The 22,480-nt window shown below is 28.5% G+C and overlaps 1 pseudogene; it reads right to left on the reverse strand.

Moving 5' to 3' along the window:
• Positions 1-2,207, reverse strand: LOC110630535 (annotated as a pseudogene).
• Positions 2,208-22,480: the final 20,273 nt, after the last annotated feature.

The raw sequence follows: 22,480 nt of genomic DNA on the forward strand, positions 1-22,480 counted from the left end.
CACACACAAATGCAAAAACATAAAAAAGTTATCTCTCTCAAGTGATTGATTGAGGTACTAACTTTTTGATACCCTTTATTGACCCAAAATCACATGGTATCCAAAATCTAACCAACTTCTGCTTGGTAAGAGTATAAAGAATTTGTATACCTAATGCATTAGCAATATAGGTTGCTCCAACACTTGTTAATGACTGCTTGAATCTTCTTAGATTTACATAAGTCTTGAACAATTCTTGCCCAAGTAGAGGATTTGGGTGCCAAGCACTTCTGCAACATCACTTCTATAATCTTGGAAGCACCTAAAATTCTCTGCCTTTTTAGTAGGCGAACCACAAGTTCATCTAGAAAATCCCTCCCATCTTGAGGTGGATCTAGCTTTTCTCCTAACATTCTCAAGAATATGTTGCATGTAACCAAGTTAGGATCACATCCCTGATCTAGCATTCTATTTAGAAGATCAACAACATGAGAAATGCTACTTTGCTTACATAAAGCATTGAAAAGTACGTTATATGTGATCACATCAGGTTGAGAATGAGATTCCAAACAAAGCATCTCATTATAAAGTTTCAAAGCCTCTTTTATCAACCTAGCATTGCAAAGGCCATGTATCAGTGAACTATAAGCCACAACATCAGGCCTAAATCCTTTCCCCAACATTTGTTCCCACACCATCATTGCTTTAATGACATTTCCATTCTTGCATAGCCCATGAATGAGTACACTATAACAGACCTCATTCTGAGTACAATTATTCTTTTCCATGTCTCTCCACACTTCAATGGCTTTATGGCTATTACCTGTCTCAAAGAGTCCCTTCATCAAGGAGCTATATGTGAAAGCATTGGGTTTGCAACCCTTATTTGCCATCTCAGAAAGAATTTGCATAGCTTCATCTGGTTTTCCTTCTCGACACAAACCATATACAAAAGCGCTATATAGAATAGTGTTGAGTTTGCATCCTTTCTTCATCGATTCCTTGAACAATTTCATAGCCTCTTGACACTTTTCCTTCTTAAACAACCCACTAATTAGCATGGAATAAATATACTCATTCACACGATACCCTCTTTCTTCCATCAAAAGTAACACATGAGTCCCATCAAGAGCTTTTTCTTGCTTAACAAGCCCATTAATGATTGTCCCATATGTGACTTCATTGGGCACATATTTACTCATCACCATCCTATCCAAACGACTAAGTGATTTATTCAACTTCCCCTTCAAACACTAACCATGAATAAGTGTGTTAGATGTCACTTCATTAGAAACACAACCTTTAAGAAACATATTATCAACAAGTTTCGTTACCCGTATTAAATCACTCTTCTTGCATAACCCATTAATCAACACATTAAACATAACAGGACTAGGAAAACAACCCTCAATTTGCATTTCATCTAATAGAGAAACCACCTCATCAATTCTATCCTCCTTGCAAAGCCCATCCATCAATGTATAGTATGTATAAGCATCTGGTACACATTTCCCAATTGGCATCTCTCTATATGCCTTAATTGCATCATCAACCAATCCCAACTTACATATAGCCTTGATAATCAAATTAAAGCTGAGCACATTAGGTGATATATTCATGTGTTTCGTAACAACAACATAACTATAGAACTCCATAGCACGATTATAAAGTCCCGCTTGTATAATAACATTAAGAACTGAGTTAAATGACTTCACTGTTCTTCTACACTAAAATTCATTGGACATTCTATCAAATAATTCAATGGCCTTTTTAGGTAAATGAGCTTTTCCATAAGCCTTAAACATAAGAACAAAACTCCTTTCCATAAATACTCCGTTTTCAAGTCTCATTCGATTCAAAACCTTCTCTAATGACTTAAAGTCACACAAATTGGCATAGTTTTCAATGAGCGAGTAAAACGTTGAATCACCCAGCTTGTAAGAACCCATTTTGGGGGCTGAATTGATGATTTTATTAGATATTGAGGGCTCAAGTTCATTACTGTTTTGAAGAGAGTTATTCTGGTCACTCTAGCTTTGAGGTTCAGTTTCATTTGGGGGAAAAATGGAAGTGTGTAAAATGAAAAGGAAACTTGCTTAGGATCATATAAAAGTTGTTGTTGACCTGGTTGATGCCCTTGAGAATGGAGGCATATGGAGAACATTTTGGCATGGGATTCGAAAGGTTATGTCCTGGATCCACCTAATTTTCTTTAGGGCAAGTGATTCAACACTCTTATAGTTTCCCCATCATATAAACAGCTACATGATGTTAAAATAAAAATATATGAAAAAAAAGGAGAATTAGAAAAACAGTGTTAAAAGTAGGAAGAGAAGGAGAAAATAGAAAGGGATAACAAATAGCAGGTGACTTACACATTATAAAACCACAATTATGTGGTCTCAAGCTTCTACTACTCAATCTTTTGTTCAATATATAATAGGGAGATCTAAAATTTAATCGTGGATATTACTATTATTTACAAGTTAATCCCTCCATTCTGAAAAACTCAGTAAAAACATCCTTAACTTTTGCCTCTGTTAACTATCCAGACCTTCCATCCAATTTCAACTCATTCTGCCATTACTGAATCACTTATACCCATCCACAGACCTCAGTCTCTCTCTTCTCTAGCCCATTTTCTCCATAGAATCCATTCTTCATAGAATGAGCCCTCAATTGTTTACAAATTGCTTCCTAAATGTATGCGCACTTTTCAAGTTGAATCCATTCATACTTGTCTCAATGCCCATTTTACTTGCCCTTTCTACCACCACTGATTCGACCTAGAAGATCTAGAGTCAACCAGCAATGCTTCCAACAATATCCTCCATGGCAACCATTTAATGCCACCACCATCACTAAAAGCTTTGGAGTTGTTGGATATGGGGAGAAGGACAATCAATACAGGCAAATAGAGACCCATTTTGACTTATGTTGGAGAATTTTGGGCTAACACCCTATTACTAATGGGAACTGAGAAGGCAAGTCGTTTCCTTCCTCAAATTGGTTGAAGCAGGTTTGAAGTGGTTTCCTTCCTCAAACTAGTTGAAAAAGGTTTGAAGTGGATTTCCACATCTCACCTGATACAGATCCACTAGGGCAGATTTGCAATAATGATGTGAAGCAACTTTATATCATTCAAATGGGTCTAAAAGGAGTTCAAAATTATATTCATATGATCCAAAACACTTAGAGATTGTTTCAATTTATATGGGGTACATTTGGTGCAACACTTGCAGTTATGGGCTTAAGGAGCATAATCAAGCCTATGGCCAAACCTAGAAGTCTAAAACGATGATCAGGAAAGGCATTTATGAAGATTCAAGTTCTTTGGACCTAATTAGAAGGTGTACAAGTCCATCAAACCAAGTTAGCAAATTAGAAGAAATATGTGTAATGTATGTGCAACTTGAACAACTCATGGGCAACCTTGGGGACGTATTATACATGATATTTGGGTCTTTTATAAACCCATTCATTTGAGTTAAACTTATGCTAATTTATTTATTTTAGTATTGCTAGTTTAGTTGTTTAGACCTAGTTTTTGGGCTTTAGTGTGTCACCCCTTGCCATGGGCTATTAAATTTGGTCAGCCTTATTTGGACACTTTATTGTTTAGTTTATCCTTATTCTCTTAGGGTTAGGTTTAGTTTTTTCTATATAAATTCAAGCAGTCCTTTGTATGGCATAACTTCTTTAATTAAAATTTAAAATTATTCATACTATTTGTGTGACTTTATTATTGTGAGTGTGAGATCGTATCTTTTTAATTGTACCGAGAATAAAGGTAAACTTATCAATTCAATTGAGACATTTATTTTGTTTCTCTAATCCTTAATTATTGGTGTCCTTATTGTCCTTTGCGTGGGGTGTCATAGAGGGAAGTTTATTATTGATTTTTTGAGCTATTTCAGCTTGTCATAGAGTTTTTGGATTTAATCTATGGGGTCTCGCGTCATTTGGTATTAGAAGTAAAGGACTATTTGCATGCCTTTATTATTGTGAGTGTGAGATTATATATTTTTTTAATTGTACTGAGAATCAAGGTAAATTTATCAATTCAATTGAGGTATTTGTCTTGTTTCTCTAATCCTTAATTATTGGTGTCCTTATTGTTCTTTGCATTGGGTGTCATAGAGGGAAGTTTATCATTGATTTTTTGAGCTATTTCATCTTATCATAGAGTTTTTAGACTTGATCTATGGGGTTCCGTGTTATTTGGTATCAGAGATAAAGGTTAAGATAAATTTTTATTTATCTTAGTTTAGGATTTTAAATTTGAGTTTTTTTGTGTTTTTTATTTCTAGAGTTTCGTTCTTGTGCTAGTTTAATTTATTTAGGGTTTAAACTTGTTTGAGTGCTTGTTGATTTAATTTTGATTGTTAAATTAGTAAAGTTTTGTTTTTGATCAATTCGGTAAAAAAAAATTAAAAGAAAAGAAAGAGAATTGAAAAGAGAAAAAAAAAGAAAAAAAGAAAGAAGAAAGAAAATAGAAAGGAGAAAGAAAGGAAAAAGAAGAAAGAGAATCCTTGGCATATCTTAGAGAAATCCTTCTCCTTATTGGATTTGTTTTTCTTGTCCTAATTGAATTAGGATTTGAGGTTTTTTGTGTGAAATCATAAAAATTGATTCTTTTGCACTAAATTTTCAGATTCTATTATTTTAGGGGGTTTGGACTGACTCGCTCTTGTTTTAATTAATTTGATGTCATATTTGATCACACAAGCATGTACATGTTTAGAGCTTAAAATAATGTTTTTTGGCACAAAATAATTAATTTGGCTCCAAAAATTAATTATACATGAGAAATATGATTTAGTTTAGATATTATCATTTTCTTGCTTTATTGGGTAGAAATACTTTAGGTTCAATTTGATTTGTTTTGTAGTAGTTCAAATTCTTATATTTTGGCCTAAATTGTCTCTTTCTCAATTCTTGTTTGCTGAATTTTTTTGAGCCTTGCCATCTTTATTTCCTTTACACTATTAGAGTGTTATTTGATTGTGATTACACTCTAAATTATTACAATCAAGTATTACATAACCTTGTCCTTGTGCTACCATCCATTTGTCTTGTACCTCTTTCTAGTGTGTTAGAGCTTACTTTTATTTGCTAGGGTTTTATTCTTTGTTTCTAAACATTTCTTTTGAGTTGGTTGGTTGGTCTAAGTTCTAAAGTTCAATTGGAAGAAATTGCAAAGAGTGGTAAAAGAATGCAAACATGTGAGGGAGTGTTTTATTACTAACTTTATTTTTTTTCTTGTGATTATTGTTATTTGTTCTTAACCATGAGTTTAGATAAGCATAAAGATGATAGAGAGAAACTCGAGATGAAAATTAAGGAAAATACTTCCTATCTTATACTTGATTTTGCAATAAATAACTTTAAAGATTGTATTCAGCATTGCAGAAAATAGATGGATAAGGAAGTTAGATATAGTTTTAGAGAAGTTATGTTGTTACTTGAGGAGTTTCATGATTATAAAGAGAATTTACATGAAGGAAAGTTGGAGATAAAGAGGCTTGTTGCTGAGAAAATAAAAGAGATAAGAAAGAGGATGATGCAGAAAGAAAAGGAGAAAGAAGAGACTAAAATTACAATTTCAACTTTCATAGAAATTGAAATTAAAGAGGAAGTTATAATGCATAAAATTAGTGAAATTATTGCTGAAAATTCCATTATTGAGCTTAAAGAAGAGGTTGTGTATGATGGTGGACATGGAGAGGATATGATTAATAAGGTGGAAGAGGCAAATGGGGGTGTTCTAAAAGTTGTATAGGAGAATGGATCACATCCACATGATCAGTCTATGACTAACATTATTATGCCTAATTATTTTGTTTTTAATGATCATGTTGTTAATGAGAACATCCATGAGAGTTTCACGCTATTTACTACCTATTCAAGAGGAGGTCTTTAAAGATACATTGATTTCTAAAACTTCCATTCCTAATATGAACATGAGCAAGATTCGAAAATGAATCTTTTCTAAAGAAGAAGGGAATGATACAAATCTAATAGGGCAAATTTGCTACAATGGAGCAATCTTTTATCATTCAAATAAATCTAAAAGGAGTTCAAAATCATATTCATATTATCAAAATACACTTGGGGCGTGTTTAAATTCATATGGGGCAAATTTGGAGCAACACTTGCAATTACGGACTTAAGGAGCATAATTAAGCCTATAGACCAAAGCTATACAAAGAAAAGTCTAAAGTGAAGATCATGGAAGGCTTTTGTGAAGATTCAAGTCTATTGAGCCTATTAGAAGGTGTACAAATCCATCAAACCGAGTGGGCAGATTTGAAGAAACATGTGCAATGCATGTGCAATTGAAGGAGTACATGCAAGGTATGTGCATAACTTATAGAAACAATATAAAACATCAAAGTGGCCCTGTTATTGACTCGCTTGGGAAATGAAGCCCGAGTTTGTTTTCCAAGTTGACATGACTCACATGCTAAAGAAGATAAAGAAGAAAGACTGGGGATGTTTTTTGCAATTTGAGAAGACTAGGATGTCCCAAATGGTTATGAATAAGCTCAGCGGACGTGGTAAAAACAAAAGCAATTGGAGAGGTGGTACAATCCTTGTGACTCAGATCCTATTCTAATCATTCTCCAGTACTCCGGTCCTGCACCACAACAGAATTAGTAGTAAAGGTTACTGAACAATTAAGATTTTTGGTCAATTTGCTAATGGAGATTAAATTATATGGACATTTAGGAGTGAACAAGACAATAGTTAAGGAAATAGAAGGAAGAAGTTGTACGTTTCCTATTCCTTTAACTTGAGTTTGTGAACCATTAGCTAAGATAACTTTAGGTGGTGTACAAGGTAAAACAAGAGTAGAGAAAATATTGTAATTACCAGAGATGTGATCAGAAGTACCAGAGTCTAGGATCCATGGACCAACAGGTGAAGACTTAGTAGACAAGCATAGGAATTACCGGAGTGAGCAATGCTGGAAGATGGAGGATGTTGCTTAGCTGCTTGGAACTACAAGTATTCTTTATAGTCCTCTCCAGTTAAAGAATTGAATCTAGTTCCTGAGATTTATTGGTAGGTTGTGGAAGCAGACCTTCTTCATTAGATTGGGCAAGATGAGCTGCTGACTTGCCAGTATTATCAAGTTGATTGGGCCGTAGTGGTCGGCCATGTAGTGCCCAATATGCATCCCCTGTATGACATTTCTTTACAATAGGAGCAATGAAACTTCTTCCCTTTACCCTTGCAATTTTCTCCTTGTCCTTGATTTCCTTGCACAGCCAAAACGGAGGATTTCATATCTGTAACGTCACTCTTACTAAGGGAAATATGTAAGAGCCTAGCTGATACATCTTCTAAAGTACGTAATCGCAATCCAATTAATGAAAAAACCATAAAAAATTTATCACGTTGTTCTTCTTGTACATCAACATCATTAGTAAAAGGCATAAGAGAATTAAATTTATCTTTCAGAGTGTATTTGATCCTAGTAACTAGCCACATCTTGATGATTTTGTTGTAAGTGAACCATATCCGACACAACCTTGTATATGCATTATATATCATTAGTATACAATGTTTTGGCCTTAGTCCAAACAACAAGTTTTGCAAGACTAAAATAAAGTAAGCAATTTTGGATCTAACAAATGCCATAAAAGACTACATAGTTGAGTATCAATCTTAACCCACTTGGGTCTATTAATGGCAGTGATATCAGTGACATTTTTTGTTAAATGATCATCATACCCTTGTAGTAAAAACCATAATTCTACGAATACAGTCCAAGATACATAATTATTACTTCCTTGTAACTTCACCGTAGCAATTAAAAAGAAATGTTTAAGAGACTCATAACCCGTATTGAGGGTGTTTTGCTTCTCAGACATGTCGAGAGAGATTCCGAAACAATAAGGGACCGAGTAGGAACCCGAATCTGCCAAAAAAGAGTTGAATCTGCCAAGTAAAAAAGGGACCTACCATGTGAAGGTGAGTTGAACAGGCGAACAACCTATTAGGCTGGAGTAGCCAGAGTCCAAATCAACAAATAAATCCTTACCTAATAATTTTTGTCATAATAAAATAATATTCTTTAAATTTTAAATAGTAAACTTATATTCTTATCAATGAATTATCCATCTTCTGTATTAAAAAAAAAAAATAGAGGCCAAAATATATATTTTTATATGAAAGCTGGGTTAAATTGAACAGAATTTGAATGGGAGAACTCTTTTATTTATTTGTCCTCTACTTGTTTAATTCATTTTGGGCCAACAAAGGACAGCTTTGTTTAGTGTTGTCTTATCCTCCTTCCAAATTGATTTGTTGGTGAAATTACGAATTCGTCCTTCCTTTTGGCTTCCTCCCTCTAAATGGTGTTTTCCTTGTATTAATACGGAAGTGGTAGGTTTATGATGCTGACTCGACATGGTGTTTTTGTATTGACATTGACATATGAATTGCTAACTACCAATGTTTTAAAACCCACCAACCCAGCTTATGGCATTGGCTCAACCAACAAAGCCCTGTCATGTGCAAATTTTATTATACATAAATAATTATATTTATTTAAACCATTAAGAATTATGTTAAACAGATTCTATCTTGTTGCCACAGATCAGTAGAAGGACATGCATTCACTCCTTCAAATAGATAAAAAGTCAACACTTAGATCCTAGATTTTGAGATATATCAATAATTTATTTATTAACATATCTATATTTAGATATACTAATTTTTAGCACGTTGGGATACCTAAATTCATATTCTTTGGGATAATTCATTTTCTTAAAAAATTTTAAATAAATCATAAAAATCAGGTAGGATTTTATTTTTTAAAATAAATTTCTTAATTAAAAAATAAATTATTTTATTTCAAAAAAAATTGATAAAAAAAAAATCAATTGAATTAAAGATATCTTTAATCCAATAGATTGAATTAACTGTTATAATAAAATTTGTATAAAACTTTTAATTTTGAATTAATTGTTAATATTAAAATATTTGAATAAAATTATTAAAATTTATAAATATTTAACTTCTTAATATCAGATAACTTTATCTATTTATCAAATGGGTCCATGTTCTATAATAAAAAAGAATATATGTACACACGTTCAGTTAGGCTTCGGTTTAGAAACAATTTCTTACATGAATCAGAATCGAGATTGAAAGTCAGTTCTTTAATTTTTTTGAAATCAGAATTAAAATCAAATTTTAATACGGTTTTAATATGATTCTAGGTGTTTTCGATTTTAATTCGATTCTAGTATCAATTCTTATTTTGATTTCGATTTCAATTTTTGTATAGTTCTTAATTTCTATAATAAAATTTAAATTTGAATGGAATAATTAAATACTTCTAATATAGTAATTAATATTATTTATATCAAATTAACAAGTCTCACATTTAAACTTTAAAATAATATCAAATATTCACAATATCAAATAATATCAAACATTCACAATATCAAGTAATATTTTCATCTAAAATATGTCAAAATACTAAATAATCAACAAGACTATAAGAATTTTCAAACTCTTAAAACAAGAAGATGAAAAAGTAAAAGCAAACTGCATATAGAACTTTTAAAATTTTGTTGCAATATTTTTAGATAGGGCTGAATAATCGATCAGTTCAGTTTAAAATTGAACTAAACTGATCAAACTGAAAATTAAAATTTTATTATATTTAAAATCAAACCGAAATGAATTGCATAAACAATCGAATCGAATTGCATAAACAACCAAATTGAATCAAGCTGAAAAAACCAGTTTGATTTAGTTTGGTTCGAAACCAGTTCTTTACTTTTTCTCCCCTCTCTATTCCTCTCGTGATTAGAATGCCTAATCAAACAAATCACAAAACTAAATTTATATTCAATATTAACTCAATCTCAATCATCCATGTCGAAATTTAACAAAAGTAAGATTACAATTAAAAAAAAATTAACAGCAATATTACAAAGTAGAATTTAAAAAGGAAAAATTACTTTTTTTGCCCCTAAAATATATCATAATTAACGGATTCGTCCCTCTATTTTTAGAACTCAACACTTTCATCTCTGGGGTTTAATTCCATCAAAATTAGAGGTCGCTCCGTAAAAAATGCCGTTAGTGACAGGAAAAATTACCGAACTACTCTTTCTAGAACTCAACACTTTAGTTTCTGAAATTTAGTTCCTATAAATTTATAAGCCACTCTCTCAAAGAATTGAAGGAAAAAATACGTTTTCATCCCTAAGATATTACATAATTAACATATTTATCCCTCTATTTTTTGAATTCAACACTTTAGTCCTTGAAACTTAATTTCGTCAAAATTCAAGAAAGAAAATCTTAAACTCAATTTCCATAAACAAGTAAAAATTTTAATAAATTTAATATTCAAATTCAGCGAAGATAATAAAAATCAAAATAAATAAAATTTAAATTATTAAAAATAAAAAGTTAAAACTCAATAAAAATTGCTTTTATGATACCACTCATTGTCGATCACTACTCGCCATTTGAAAAATTAATTGAAACGTTTCTGATATTTTAAAAAGTCTACTAATTAGTCTTTCGTTAATTTTAGTCGTTAGTATTATAAAAAGAATATAAAATACTCCTGATATAGAAAGACTAATTAGTAAACTTTATAATAATTTGAGGGGCCAACTAATAATTTTTTTCTAAACTATGAGGACTAAATAGTAAAATATTTAGTAATAAAATTAATAAATGAACTAAAAATAGAAAAATAAATTTTTTAATTATGTTATATCTCATGGACTAAAAAATAATTTTCTCATTTAAAAATGATGTAGTGTTGGGAGATGAAGGTGTTGTGCTTCGCCGCTGGAATGCCTATTTCTTTAATTGGTGAGAAAATCGCTGATGCGAACTTGGTAGTGCTATTAAAAGCACTTTGTGCATTTTCTATTGTTGGGAAGAGAGACGTGTTGGGGCAATCCGGCACGTCACGCTTACTAATACGGCCCGACTGCCCCTATACTTTGATCGATCGACCGTATTTGCATAGGGCCTTGCACATCGCGTTGGGGTTGCGCCGCTAGAGTGAAGGGCTGGGTGCTGGAGAGGGGCTGTGTGGCAGCGACGCAAGAGAGAGATTGTTGCACGCTGGAAGTCGGTGGAGTATGGAGATGGAGCTGCAACAATGGAGAGAGGGGTTGCAGCTAGATCGGAGTTGTTTTGCTCTGGAGGTGAGGCGATGCGATGCGGCGGCTCTAGAAGTCTGACGACACTGCTGGGTTGAAGGAACAGTGCTTCATGCTGGTGCTATGTTCTTATCCATGCATTTGATTTCAATAAATCCGATGGATGAGAGAAAGTTGGGGAGTAAGGAAAGGAAGAGATAGTAGCAGCTAAGGTTTTGAATTTTAAAAAGAATAAATATATGTGTAGAATTAATGAAGTAAATAAATTAAAAAGGAAAACAATGTGCAATTTGTAAGGTTGTATATTTGAAGCATTGACCTTAAGTTTCTAACATTAGGATTTCACAAGAGAAAGAAGTATTTTTAAATATCTTTAAATATATTTATTCAGTTAGTTTGATTTTATCGAAATGTCATTCTTTAAAATTGAGCTAAATTTATTAGAGCGATAATTTTAAATGTTAAAATCGAATCGAACTCTTTTACCATATAAACTAAATTGAATCATCGAATTGAATCAGTTCGATCATTTTTTTCGGTCTAAATAAAATAGTGTTCATTCCTATTATAAAATTCAACTAAACAAATTTTTATTATTTCTCTAATATGTTGCAAATTTATTTATTTTTTTTATAACAAAATTGTGTAATTTTATTTAAACTTACATAATATCTAAAGTGACATGATTTAATTAAATATTTTTTAAAAATAGTCACAATTATTTTATTTTATCAAATTATATTTTATTAATATATATATAATTTAGTTAACAACATATATAAATAAGTAATAATAGCAATTACAGATATATGCACATGCACATATATATGTAATTGATTTTAATCATTTATATTCTATTAGTATAAATTCTATTGATAGGAAGATAATGTATAATATAATCCATAACCAAGTATAATTAATTAATTAAATTAGTTAAATTGTATAGTGACTAAAATATATAATAATTATATATATACATATAGTTACTAATAACAATTATAATACATACTGATACGAGCAAGAAAATATTATGATGCTTCAAAGAATTAAAATGGAAAACTCCAAATCATGATAAATCAAGTTACCATCGCTTAATTCAAACTTACGAGATGACAATTATATTTGAAAAGTATGAGAGAATAAGAAAACAAGCCACACTCTCTACAATACATATGAATGCGCAATATAATTTCAGATCGCATAATGCATGTATGGCCAAATTGCATTTAGGCCAATTTTGTTATTTTGGTATTTTAGTATTTTATAGGATTTATTTTAATTAATTTGGCCTATATTAGAAGGTAAATTCATGCAGTCCATTTAGAAAATGAGATTTCTCCAATACAATTTAGGCCAATTTTGTTATTTTGGTATTTTAGTATTTTATAGGATTTGTTTTAATTAATTTGACCTATATTAGAAGGCAAATTTGTGCAGTCCATTTAGGCCAATTTTGTTATTTTGGTATTTTAGTATTTTATAGGATTTGTTTTAATTAATTTGATCTATATTTGAAGGCAAATTCGTGCAGTCCATTTAGAAAGGAGATTTTTCTAAGACAATTTAGGAAATAATCTTTAATGTAATATAGATTTGATTATTTGACTAGATACACTTCCTATATTGTAATTACACATTTCTACAATAGAATTGGGGTTTGAAAGCTATAAAAATACCCTTAAGGTGGCAGCCACAAGAAACCAATGAATAAAAATGATTTTATGAACAATATTTAGTTCTTCTCCATTATTTAGTAACTTATTAAGGTTTAACCTTGTAGCGTTCTAATATGAATCTTCCCTATACTTAGTTAACTTATCAAGAATTTCTTGTGGCGTTCTCGAAATTGGAATCGCTTGATTATCTATGTTTCTAATCATATTGTTTGGTTAGGGGTGTGGTAGAGCAACATTCGCTCTATTATTTATGTTTCTAATCACATTCGTTGGTTAGAGGTGTAGTAGAGCAACATTCTGAAAAATATCTTTGCTTTGTTTTTTGTCAAGTTGTGTGATGAGATTTTTTATCACACGTTGATCCTAGGTTCCGCATTAGTTGATATCAGAGAAAGGTGATAGATAAATAAGAATTTATCTATATTTATTTATTTTGTAAGTTTGTTTTTCAGTCTATCTTATTATTTTTTTATTTCAAGTTATCTTATAGTTTCTCTTAACAAAAAGAAAAAGAAAATAACAAAAAAATTTTTAGTTATATTCATATAAAAAAAAAGAAGAATTTTTTTTTTATTTCAGTAGTGTGAGTTCTTTTTAAAAAACAAAAGTGAGATAAAAAATAGTGAAGAAAAAAAAATCATTTCAGTTGCTTGATTTAAAAGAAAAAAAGAAAAAATATAAGAGATATTAAAGTTTAGTGTTTTATTCGCAAAATGTCATACTGAATTCAAAGAGGATTCTATATCTGTCGATTCCTTTCTTGTCGTTATGGTTGAAAATTTGAGAACGAATCTTTTCGAAGAAGGAGAGAATGATACAAGCAAGGAAATAATATGATGCTTCAAAAATTTAAAATGGAAAACTCCAAATCATGACAAATCAAGTTACTTTCGCTCAATTCAAGACTTACGATTTGAGAATTATATTTGAAAAGTATGGGAGAATAAGGAAATAAGTCACACTCTCTTCAATACATGTGAATGCACAACACAATTTCAGATCAAGTAATGCATGTATGGCCAAATTGCATTTAGGCTAATTTTATTATTTTGGTATTTTAGTATTTTGTGGAATTTATTTTAAATTAATTTGGCCTATATTAAAAGTCAGTGCAACCCATTTAAGAAGGAGATTTCTCAAAGATAATTTAGAAAAATGATCTTCAATGTAATTCAGGTTTGACTATTTACACATTTCTACAATTGAATTAGGGTTTGAAGGCTATAAAAACACCCTTAAGATGGCAGCTACAATGAGCCAATGAATAAAGATGATATTATGAACAATATTTGGTTCTTCTTCATTATTTAGCAACTTATCAAGGTTTAACCTTATGGTGTTGTAATATGGATCTTCCCCATGCTTAGTTAACTTATCAAGAATTTCTTGTGGTGATCTCGAAATTGAAATCGCTTGATTATCTATGTTTCTAATCACATTCGTTGGTTAGGGTTGTGGTAGAGCAACATTCACTTTATTATATATGTTTCTAATCACATTAGTTGGTTAGGGGTATGGTAGAGCAACCTTCGCTCCATTGTCTATGTTTCTAATCACATTCGTTGGCTAGGGGTGTAGTAGAACAACTTTCTGGAAGGTATCTTTGCTTTGTCTTTTGTCAAGTTGCATGACAGGATTTTTGATCACATGTTGATCCTGGATTCCACATCAATTGATATTATTTTTTTTTATTTCAAGTTATCTTATAGTTTCTCTTAACAAAAAGAAAAAAAAAATAACAAAAAAATTTTCAGTTATATTTATATAAAAAAAGAAGAAGAAAATTTATTTTATTTCAGTAGTGTGAGTTTTTTTAAAAAAACAAAAGTAAGAAAAAAAGAGTGAAAAAAAAATCATTTCAGTTGCTTGATTTAAAAAGAAAAGGAAAAAGATGAGAGATATGAAAGTTTAGTGCTTTATTCGCGAAATGTCATACTAAATTCAAAGAGGATTCCATGTCTGTCGATTCTTTTCTTGTCATTATGATTGAAGATTTGAGAACAAATATTTTCGAAGAAGGAGAGAATGACTGAGTAAGGAAATAATATGATGCTTTAAAGATTTAAAATGGAAAACTCCAAATCATGACAAATCAAGTTACTTTTGCTCAATTCAAGACTTACGAGATTAGAACTATATTTGGAAAGTATGGGAGAATAAGGAAAAAAGTCACACTCTCTTCAATACATGTGAATGCACAATACAATTTCAAATCGCGTAATGCATGTATAGCTAAATTGCATTTAGGCCAATTTTATGATTTTAGTATTTTGTAGATTTGTTTTAAATTAATTTGGCCTATATTAAAAGCCAAAATCGTGCAGCCCATTTAGGAAGATTTCTCCAAGATAATTTAGAAAAATGATCTTTAATGTAATTCAGGTTTGACTATTTGACTAGACACCCTTCATATATTGTAATTACACTTTCCTACAATAGAATTAGGGTTTGAAAGTTATAAAAATACCCTTAAGGTGACAGACACAATGAGCCAATGAATAAAGATGATGTTATGAACAATATTTAATTTTTCTCCATTATTTAGCAACTTATCAAGGTTTAACCTTGTGGCGTTCTAATATGGATCTCCTCCATGCTTAGTTAACTTATCAATAATTTATTGTGTCGTTCTCGAAGCTAGAATTGCTTGATTATCTATGTTTCTAATCACATTGGTTGGTTAGGGGTATAGTAGAGCAACCTTCGCTCCATTATCTATGTTTCTAATTACATTTGTTGATTAGGGGTGTAGTAGAGCAACCTTCTAGAAGATATCCTTGCTTTGTTTTTGTCAAGTTGTGTGACGGGATTTTTTATTACATGTTGATTTTGGGTTCCGCATTAGTTGATATCAGAGCAAGGTGATAGATAAATTCTTATTTATCTTTATTTATTTATTTTGTAAGTTTGTTTTTTAGTCTATCTTATTTTTTTTTTTATTTCAAGTTATCTTATAGTTTCTCTAAGCAAAACGGAAAAAAAAAAACAAAAAAAAGTTTAGTTATATTTATATAAAAAAAAGAAGAAATTTTTTTATTTTAATAGTATGAGTTTTTTAAAAAAAAAACAAAAGTGAGATAAAAAAAGGGAGTAAAAAAAATCGTTTCAGTTGCTTGATTTACAAAAAAGAAGAAAAAGACGAGAGATGTCAAAGTTTAGTACTTTATTCGCGAAATGTCATACTGAATTCAAAGAGAATCTCATGTCTGTCGATTCTTTTCTTGTCGTTATGGTTGAAGATTTGAGGACGAATCTTTTTGAAGAAGGAGAGAATGATACGAGCAAGGAAATAATATGATGCTTCAAAGATTTAAAATAGAAAACTCTAAATCATGACAAATCAAGTTACTTTGCCTCAATTCAAAACTTACGAGATGAGAACTATATTTGGAAAGTATGCGAGAATAAGGAAACAAGTCACACTCTTTTCAATACATGTGAATGCATAACACAATTTCAGATCGCGTAATGTATGTATGGCCAAATTGCATTTAGACCAATTTTGTTATTTTGGTATTTTAGTATTTTGTGGGATTTATTTTAAATTAATTTGGCTTATATTAAAAGCCAAATTCGTACAACCCATTTAGAAAGGAGATTTCTCCAATATAATTTAGGAAAATTATTTTTAATGTAATTCAGGTTTGACTATTTGACTACATACTCTTCCTATATTATAATTACACCTTCCTACAACAGAATTAGGGTCTGAAGGCTATAAAAACACCTTAAGGTGGCAATCACAAGAGGCCAATGGAATAAAGATGATGTTATGAACAATATTTGGTTCTTCTACATTATTTAACAACTTATCAAGGTTTAACCTTATGGCGTTCTAATATGAATCTCCTCCATACTTAATTAATTTATTAAGAATTTCTTGTGGCGTTTTCGAAACTGGAATCACTTGATTATCTATGTTTCTAATCACATTGGTTGGTTAGGGTTGTGGTAGAACAACATTCACTCCATTATCTATATTTCTAATTACATTAGTTGGTTAGGGGTGTGGTAGAGCAATATTGGCTCCATTATTTATGTTTCTAATCACATTCGTTGGTTAGGGATTTAATAGAGCAACCTTCTAGAAGACATTTTTGCTTTGTTCTTTATCAAGTTGTGTGACGGGGTTTTTTATCACATGTTGATCTTGGATTCCGCATTAAATATGGTCCTATATCAAAAGGTTTGGATAAATTTAGGAGAAAAAAATACCTAATCTTGAATAATGTTGAACTTATCCTAAAAATTTAGTGGAAAAATAAGAATTGTTGCATTTATATATTAAGAGGTTGATGCATATCTTCTATTTTATTTGATAATATATGTATAAGCTTATTTGAAATTTGATCATTTTGTTGTTAATATTTAATTTTTAACTTTTATAAAAATGTAGCTATTAATGAATAGTTATATTTTTTAAATTTAAGGTTTTAATATTTATATTTATAAAGTTCAAAAGTAAATAACTATAATTTTGAAAATGTTATATGTCGAGTAGAATAAAAAAAATATTTCTAAGAAGAACACTTTGATAAAAATGCATGTTATTGATTGTTTTCAAATAATTTACCCAAATTTATAAAAATATTTTAATATATAAAAAATAATTAAACATTAAATTAAACTTATTTAAGCCTCGAATAAAAATATAAAAATTTTTACATATTATATTATCTATATTATAATAATACAATAAAAGTTGTTTGACATATGCATAATAAAAAGAGGAAAGAAAGAGTGTGTACTTATTTTACGCAATGCAAAAACTGGAGTTCAATACATCGGAGGTTTTATATTCATTCTTTTGGCATAATTCATTTTATGAAAAATAATTTAAACAAATTATTATAAAATTATGGATAATTCTTTTCTTCTACCTGAATTATTTCAATGGTTTATTTCATTATTTATAGTTAAACGGAACTTGCTATCACATTCACTTGTCAATCACTTCAAATTTTTTATAGCACATCTATAAATGAAATTTGAATTTATTGAGTTTAATTACTATAAATCTCATATAAATTTTTTTACCAACGGAATTTTTATGTATTTATAATTTATAAATGAGTTATAAGCGGGAAATTTGTTTGTATTTACAAATGGATTTTAAAACTTAATTGCAATTTTAAAAAAATTAAAAAATAAAAGACAATAGTGTTAATAAATTTAATAATGAATTAGTAATTCGTTTGTAAATTTAAAAAATAAAAAAATTTCAATTAAGATAATAAATTTTATTACCTTTTAGATTAATTTAATAAGATTTAAAATTATTTTATCTTATTAGTATGTTTATTTGTATATTCAATAATTATTACAAATTAGTAGAAAAATAAAAATAATGAAATGATAAAAATAAGAAAATAACATAAAATAATAAAAAACAAAAAAAATGAGAGGACAAATAAAATAAATTATTGAAAGAAAATTAAAGAAGAGGAAATTAAAGCGGAGAGAATATAAGAAAATAATAGTAAGAAAGAGAAAAAGAAGGAAAGAAAATGGGAGGTGAAGAAAAATAACAAAATAAAATAATAGAAATATAATGGGGTGGAAAGGAATATAAAAGAAAATAGATGGAAAAATGGGAGAGGAAATAAGGGAAAAAAAGATAGAAGGGAAGAGAAAATAGAAAAAAAAGAAAAGAAAAGAAAAGAAAGTGGAGTGAAAAAGAAAAAAAATAAGATAAGAAAAAAGCTTAAAAAGGGAAGAATAAAAGTAAAAATAGATAAAAAAAGAAAATGAGAGAAAATAGAAGAACATGATAGAAAATAAAGAAAAATTAAAAAAAATAAAAGAAAATGAGAGGTGAAAAAAGAAAAAATAACGGATAGAAAAAATAAAAGAAAATATAAAGCGAAATAAAATGTGAAATAAATGGAATAAAGGAAGGGAAAGAAAATAGTGATAGAATGAATAGATCCATAAAAATAAATATTGTGTTTGGGAGTATTAAACATAATTTACAAATAGAATTATAAATGAATTTTCAATTTATTTATAAGTTTTTTCAAAAAGTTAAAAATTTTAAAATGAAAAAGTGAGATTTTATTTTTCTAAATTTTAAACGGATTTAAAAATCAATTTGTAAATGAAAAGGCATGATTCTTGAAATAAGAAATGGAAATTTTTCTCATCATATTACAAGTCAATCTTAAAATCTGTTTTTAAACAAAAATGGAGGATTTAAAAAATCTCCCAAAATTATAAATGGATTTTTAAATTCATTTGTGATTTGAAATTTAAAAAAAAGAAATTCTCAAATTTACTAAAGGATTATTAAGCTATAAATGGATAATAAAATTTATTAGCTCGTAATTTGTTTGATTTATACAATTATATATTTTGCAAGTAATTTCATAATTGAAAAACTGTAATCATTCTTTTGGTTCTTTCTTTCAAATTATAGTATATATAAAATTTTATGTTGTCTACTTATATTAAGACTGTGGCTGTTACTTTTATTTTATTATTTTTTTAATATTTATCTATTTTTTATTTAATTTAATTTACACAACTATTTTTTTGAATGGTTGCACTCAATTTTTTTTCTTTCTAATTATAACTATATTTTTTTATTTAATTTAATATAAAACTCACTTATTTTTTTATATTAATTTTCATAATTTTGTTATGATTTTCATGATAAAAAATTAAATTTTTATTTGAATTTTGATTTTGAACAGATTTAGAACTGAAAAGTATAAAAATAAACTAACAGAGACTGTTTTAAAACTGTTTCAAATGGAAAGGTCCAAACGGAAAGGTTCCATCTAATTCAAAACTGTGACCTAAGTTCGAGCGACGGACTATAGAATTTTTATTTTGACAACTGTATAGAATTTAAATTATTTCAAATAACTACAAATACGATTTAAAATAACAATCACATAAAGATTTGTTGATTTATTTTCTTTCTTTTAAATTTGAAATATTTTCTTTTATTTTTTATTGAAAAAAGCCTAAATAAAAGCGGGTTTAAAAGTAGAAATCATCTACTCATCTCTCAATTCACCTCTTATTTTCATTTTTCAATCCCTCCAGCCGAACTCCTTTTTTTTTTTTTTTTTTCATTTTTATTATGATTCTTAGTAACTAAGTACACTTTTTGAGTTAAAAGTTAATATAGTTGAGACTTTATTTATATTGTGAGATCTAATATTATTTTCTCTTTATCTTAATTTCTGTTTTCATTCTTTTTCTATTTACAAGAAATACTATCACTATTATTGTTTTTTTAGGAATTCAAGAGGCCTATTAAATATCCTAAATAGACAATATATTATTAATTAAATCAAATATGTACATAATTATTTAATTGAGTTAATATAAATAGCATTGACATATATAGTTATATTAAGAAATTTATTGATTTAGTTTAAATAATTCGCTTATAATTATTAATCAAATTTAAATTCTTCTTTTCCTAAAATAATTAATTAATTAAATTTATAAGTTTAAATGATCCATCAGTTTTAATTGATAGATTCTATGATTATCATTCTCATTGCTTCAACTTATCAACTTATTTAATAATGCAATAAAATTAAACTTAATGATATGTATAATAAAAAAATAGCAATAATGTAGAATTTACTAGCCCTTCATTTGTTATGAAAAAAAGTTTTCCAAATTTCCGAAAGCTCTCATTCAATTTATTTATTTTTTAATAATTCTCTATTTTGAATGAAAAAAATATATTTGTTAACATAAAAAAGTTATTTTTAAAAGAAATTAAAATTTTATATAATTTTGCACGAATTCATTAACATGTTTACTATAAAATATTTATAATTATTACTATAAAATAAAATTCATCACAGTTAAATATGTGAAGTATATATTTAACATTAAAATTATTTATCTTTAATTTTAATACTTAGATTGTTTATCTTTAATTTTGATTTTGAAAATTGATCAAAATTACACCCAAACACAAACATTAGTCCAGTTTATCCAAAATTTAAATATTTGAATTAAAATATAAAATGACACAAAACGTTGGGTTTTTTCAGTTAATTGGCTAGTTAAAAAATAATAATACTAATATACATGATATGTTACCTAGACTATCAAATTGCCATATAGACTACCAAATTTAGAAATTTGTAAATGAACTAAAATTGCACCAAAATATAAAGATTGGAGCAATTAAACCAAAATTTAAACAATTAAATTAAAATATAAATACACACAAACATTGGAGCTTTTCAGATCAATTGACCAATTTGTTAATATATTATATTTTTTAAATTAAAATTAAGTAATAAAAAATAAGTTTTTTTTGAAAAAGATTAAAATATTTTTCAAAAAATATTATCCAAATGAAGGTATTTTCCGTAAACAAAACGGAGCCTAAATCCCATTCTCACATATCCAATGTTTAAGACACCAATTGAAGCAAATAACTCTAAATATCCAAGAGAAAATACTCCAAAAACAAATCTCATTCTCACATACCCATTGTTTAACCCACCCCACTAAAGTAACACTTCTCTCAATCTAGAACTTCTCTCACCTGATTTGCTGTGTGCTTCTTCGCCTTGGTCTCCAAGAGCTTTCAACCCTTACCCTTTATAAGTAAGGGCCCACTTCACTGGATTCCAATCATTGACTTTTGTCATTTCTATTTAGGCTCCATTTGTTTGCGAAAAATAAATTGTATTTGAAAAATATTTTTTGTGAAAAAAGTTTTCTATGCAAAATATTTGTTGAAAAATAGGACAGAACGATAAATCTGAGTCGTGTTGAAAATTATTCTTAAGGATTTATTTTGCAATTTCCCAAAATAAAAACAGGTTTTCTAAAATTTAATTTCCAAGATCAGAACAATGAGAAGTTATTTCAATTTATAACCCAACAGAAAATAATGAGAAGAGAATGAATAAAGTAGAAAAAAAAATGTGAGTCGTTTTTTTTTGTGAAGGTGCATGCTATTTATAGTAGAAAAACTAATTGTTGTAAGCTGTTATAAAAATATTGAGATAATATAATTAAATCTGTATAAAATCATAACAATCAGATTTAAATATCAAACCTGCAACAACAAAAAAAACTTACAAATAAAATTTTCAACAACCATAAAATCTTACAGAATGAAATAATTATATTTGAGATCTAAAATATTTAAAAGGTCAAAAACAATATTTATAGATAAAGAAAAATCATTTTGAAATATACATTCTTTTTTATAATAATTCTCACATATTTCAAATGGTTTTTTATTATTGGATTTAAAAATTTAGTGTATATATTTTGAATCTAGTATCTATTGGACTATAAACTAAGCCTAGATTAATAAGACTTAACATACGGAATAATTGGTAAAACTTTTTATTTTTATGAATAAAAAACTCTTTTTGGTAGGCTAATATCCCATCAATTTCATAACACTCCAGAGATCTTATTGTCAATGTTGTTTCACACTAATAGGCCATGTACACGCCAATAATTCATAAGTGCTCTAGAGATTATACCACAATCACATAGAAATAGCCCCACTCCACACTTTTATAGGTGATATCATCAAGTGTATACTGCAATTCATACACCACCTATAAGGGATATGAATATCATTAAGGACTTTTAGCTCATCCTCTCATTTAATACAGTCTAACACTTCTCTCACCTTAGGAAGTGACAACATTAAATAGTGCTAGTAGAACTAAC

The sequence above is a fragment of the Manihot esculenta genome, chromosome 13, assembly GCF_001659605.2.
Source record: "Manihot esculenta cultivar AM560-2 chromosome 13, M.esculenta_v8, whole genome shotgun sequence".
Lineage (NCBI taxonomy): Eukaryota > Viridiplantae > Streptophyta > Magnoliopsida > Malpighiales > Euphorbiaceae > Manihot > Manihot esculenta.